At 45.4% G+C, this 4923-nt stretch overlaps 1 long non-coding RNA gene across 1 annotated transcript in view; it reads right to left on the bottom strand.

Annotated features, from left to right (window-relative positions):
* Window positions 1-2887: 2887 nt before the first annotated feature.
* Window positions 2888-4923, bottom strand: part of LOC123517728 — a 63226-nt gene continuing 61190 nt past the window's right edge. The window contains exon 3 of the long non-coding RNA XR_006678561.1: window positions 2888-2945. This is a non-coding gene — a long non-coding RNA (uncharacterized LOC123517728). The remainder of the gene's footprint in view (window positions 2946-4923) is intronic.

Below are 4923 nucleotides of genomic sequence, written 5' to 3'. Positions count from 1 at the left end.
CATGTCTCTTTCGCCCCTTATCAACACACGGTTGCTTTTTTTTTTCTCTCTCTCTTTTTCTTACTCTTAAAGCCGGAGCGAGAGCAGAGGGAAAAGGTGGATAGGAAAAGCGTTACGGTCACAATTATGGTACAAGGTTTGGATTCTCGATCTTATGGACATGTGTCTTAGTTCTGTCCTCTCGCTTCCTTCCATCGTCTGTTGTGAGTCGAAGGGAGCTCAGTCAATTTTTATTCAAAGTTTTGCGTTGCTCGAGGCTGCGACACGGGAATCCTCAGGTGTCGTGTTTACATTTCTCACATGCTGGTGTGCGAATGTCATGTTCTGCTGCTGGTCAGGTGTGGTGCAGTGATGGGTTATTTCCGTGGGACTTATTGTTCGGTGCTCCTCTGCTGTGCCTGGCTGAGAAACTGTCATAACTCTGTGTTCCCTATTCATTTATGCCTCCTTATTTGTGACGGTTGGTCCCTTCCCTGTCTCGCTTCATTTAGCTTGGTGCTCTTTGCGTTCCCTTTCCGTTGGTGCAGTTTTCCTCACCCCCTGTGGCTGTTCCCTTTAATTAGCCTCCCATGCCTCTACCCACACGCTTACCTAACCAAATATTTGTCCCTAATGAATCCCACTTAAGGTAAATTACGCCCCCATAACTAAAACGCAGACTACACCGTAACATAACCTGCACTTAACCGCCGGCGACCTGCTACACCTCCACCTGCCTGCTACCCTTTGAGTCCCCACCACCGCAGTGCGTCCCTCCCTATCCCTCCTCACTCCAACGGCGAATATTTTAGATTACCTAGCCTGAGAGAAATCCATACCTCGCAGGGGCTATTAGCATCAAATATGCATCTCCGAGCAAAACTTGTGCGTTCGATCGATGCACACCTTCCGTGCCTCCTACATCCACCTGCTTCTCACGGCGCCTCTCACCTGTGATTACTGCGCTGCCTGCCAGGTGGTAATAACGGGGTGGCGGCGCTGAAGGGGGTGGCGCCGGCCAGATAGCGGGAGGGGAAAAGAGTGAGGGGTACATTTTATCTCATTATGCTACTCAATGTGTGACGTGTGTCCTACGAAGCGATGGAAAAGGAGTACATTAGTTCAACTGTTTTTATCACTGTTCAGTTACTGCTGAGATGCAACGAAGACGTGCGGTCCCAGATTAGCACGTGCCTGACTGTTTCACACACTTCGATGCTATTTTTTGTTTCCTTTGGCGAGACAGAGGACTCTCGCATTGTAAAAGATTCAGATACCTTGCACTCTTTTGCCGCCAAGAACTTATTGGTGAGACATTTGTAAATGGAAAATGTTTCAAAAGTTGTTTTATATATATTTTACCTCTCTCTCTCTCTCTCTCTCTCTCTCTCTCTCTCTCTCTCTCTCTCTCTCTCTCTCTCTCTCTCTCTCTCTCTCTCTCTCTCTCTCTCTCTCTCTCTATATATATATATATATATATATATATATATATATATATATATATATACACACACACACACACACACACACACACACACACACACACACACACACACACACACACACACACACACACACACACACACACAAGCACGCCTTGAAAATATTTGGCTTTATTTAATCCTTAGTGGACCAGCATATAGTTTTCTTCTATTATCCTATATTTTCTCAACTTTTCGCATTACTCTTTTCTTCTTTCATTCCTACAATGAACAATGGGCCTTATAACATTCCCTTTTCATTGACTAAATAGTTGCTATTCGCCACAACAATAAGAATAAAATAAATTGTATACTCAGAAGTGCTTTAAAGAATCTCTCTCTCTCTCTCTCTCTCTCTCTCTCTCTCTCTCTCTCTCTCTCTCTCTCTCACACACACACACACACACACACACATATCTCTCTTATCTAAACCAGTCTACCTTTTCTCCTTGTCCTTTCCCTCCCCTTAACCTTTAGTCTCCCCTTCCACGCCCTCCACCGTCACCGCGTTCCCTTTCTCCCTTGACCATTGGCAGTCACGGGATTTGCCTATGAATACTCCCAGCCTTCCGCCGCCGCCACTAATAGACTGACTGACCCGCCGAGGCATCTGTTTTCTCCTACTTTTATTGATTTTTTTCCTCCAGTGTCTTTTTTTGTGCATGTGGTCAGATTCCTCATTTCTTTTCCTGCGGAGGGTGAATCAGATAAGTGTGGAGGAGCAGCCACGCCCGCCCCTCAGACGATGGACTATATTCTGAAATGTTTCTTCTCTACACCCACCACCTGAAATTTCTGCTCCACATCCACCACCAACATTTCTGTCCCGCACCCACCACTAACATCTTTACTCACAATCCACCACTAACATTTCCTCCTAGCACCCACCACTAACATTTCTACCCCATCACCCATCACTAACATTTCTGCCCAGCACTCACTACTAACATTTCTGCCCAGCACTCACCACTAACATTTCTACCCAGCACCGACCACTAACATTTCTACCTACCACTCCCCTCTACTATTTGAAATGGCTGTAGATGAAGTAACACGGGTTTTTAGGGATTTTTAAGGTTCAAGAGACAGAGGAACACGATTTAGGCATCATTTAAAGGAGAAACACTCTTGAGACCTTAGCTAATCACCTCTATGGCCCTTGAAAAGTAGCCGTGGTGAGAAGTCATATCGTTTATAAATACAGACTTACATTTACTCATTTCTTCTAACAGTGGTGTATAGAAATTATTATTATATTCTTCTCTTCTTGCTCGCAGCGATCATGATGACGTGACACGCATTGATCTTCTCGTCCGCTCAAAAATTCATTCCTTGATTTACCTTTCAGCGATGGATTCCCGGGCGACGCTCTGCTCTATTATGCATGGCCTCGCGAATCATAAATTTTACAGCAGAAAAGTGAGTACGTGTCATGCAGGCAGCGCGGCGGGCAGCGGGGAGGAGGACGGTCGCCCAAACAAATGGCTGAAATAACGGACGGATAGACAAAAGATGGACAGATATGAAGACAAACAGACAAGTATGTACATAAATACGAGAGAGAGAGAGAGAGAGAGAGAGAGAGAGAGAGAGAGAGAGAGAGAGAGAGCATATAAATATATAAGATGTCAACTGCCGCGAAACTAGGCTATATGTGTGTGTGTGTGTGTGTGTGTGTGTGTGTGTGTGTGTGTGTGTGTGTGTGTGTGTGTGTGTGTGTGTGTGTGTGTGTGTGTGTGTGTGTGTGTGTGTGTGTGTGTACGAGGTAGAATAGGCTCCTGTGTGGGATTGGATTAACTGTCTTTTTCTTTTCTTTTTTTTTCTCTCTGTTTTTGCAGATGGAGGAAGCCTTGTATTGTGAGTGGTAAGATACTGAACACAGAAATAGGAGGAAGAGAAGGAGGAGGAGGAGGAGGAGGAGGAGGAGGAGGAGGAGGAGGAGGAGGAGGAGGAGGAGGAGGAAGAGAAAGAGAAAGAGGAAGAGGAGGTGGAGGAGGAAGAGGAGGAGGAAGAGGAGGAGGAGGAGGAGGAGGAGGAGGAGGAGGAGGAGGAGGAGAAAGAGGAAGAGGAGGAGGAGGAGGAGGAGGAGGAGGAGGAAGAGGAGGAAGAAGAGGAAGAGGAGGAGGAGGAGGAGGAGAAGGAGGAAGAGGAGGAGGAAGAGGAAGAGGAAGAAGAGGAGGAAGAGGAAGAGGAGGAGGAGGAGGAAAAATAAAGCTTCATGGAGTAGCTGGACAAAGCATTATTTTGCGTAGGACAAAATATGTGTTGGTCAGAGAGAGAGAGAGAGAGAGAGAGAGAGAGAGAGAGAGAGAGAGAGAGAGAGAGAGAGAGAGAGTCGAGGGGGAGCCAAGGAAGAGCGAAGGCCAAGCGGGGAAGAAGTAAATTCCTCTACACAAAAAGAAAAAAATCGTGTCCCAGAGCCACACAGCAGACGAGAAGAGTGCTAAGGAATGACTCTCTCTCTCTCTCTCTCTCTCTCTCTCTCTCTCTCTCTCTCTCACGCAATAACACACGTAAGGGCAGAGAAAAAAAGGATAAAAAACGCGGGAATGTGATGTGTTTAAGTTCAATTTCTCACGGCTGGGAGGAGACGAGGGAGAGGAATGTCCCTTGTGTATGGCTTGGCGTGGTTTCCTAATGGTCAGTTACGGTGTTAAGGAGGAGGAGGAGGAGGAGGAAAAGGAGGGGGAGGGACGTAATGGCGTTTGGTGGCGTTGTTGTATACGAAAAAAAATAACAAAGGGAAGTAAAAGAAAGAAATAGGCTGGAATGAGGAAATGGGACTAAACAATTAAAGAATATACACAAAACGTCGTAGAACGGAAACATCTTGAGAGAGAGAGAGAGAGAGAGAGAGAGAGAGAGAGAGAGAGAGAGAGAGAGAGAGAGAGAGAGAGGACTAGGACTTGACTGAAGGAAGAGAAACGTAAAAAAGAAAACGAAGCAGAATAGGGGATAGGAAGTAAGGAAGGTAAAAAAAAAGAGAATTTCTTTATAATAGAAACCTTTTATTCCATGACGAAACTGCTAACCCAAAGAAGAGGAAAACTTAAATGAAGAAATAAAAAGTGTAAGTAAAAGTTATGCCTCATTACTAACAAAGCGTATAAGTCTGTTTCGTTGATATGAACATCGAGACGCTGGTGACTTCTGCTTTCTTCCTGGCAGCAACACGTGGCCCTCGACGTGTCCCAGAGCCACTAGTGAACAGCAGACGAGAAGAGTACTACGGAATGACTCTCTCTCTCTCTCTCTCTCTCTCTCTCTCTCTCACTTCCACCGCCATATCTGTACTCTCATCCTTCTCTCCATTACATATTATACGTTATGTCTGTGGTCTTCCTACTTTAAGGGCTTAGTGATAGACTATAGAAAGTTTTTACTAATAATATATGACTACAGAAAGAAGAGAAAGCTTTGATTCTAAAGACAGCAAGGAAGGGAGAAGGGAAAGAATAGGTTT

Source organism: Portunus trituberculatus, chromosome 42 (genome assembly GCF_017591435.1).
Source record: "Portunus trituberculatus isolate SZX2019 chromosome 42, ASM1759143v1, whole genome shotgun sequence".
Classification (NCBI taxonomy): Eukaryota; Metazoa; Arthropoda; class Malacostraca; order Decapoda; family Portunidae; genus Portunus; species Portunus trituberculatus.
Note: the sequence above shows the minus strand (reverse complement) of the source record. Positions and strands in the feature narration are given on the sequence as shown.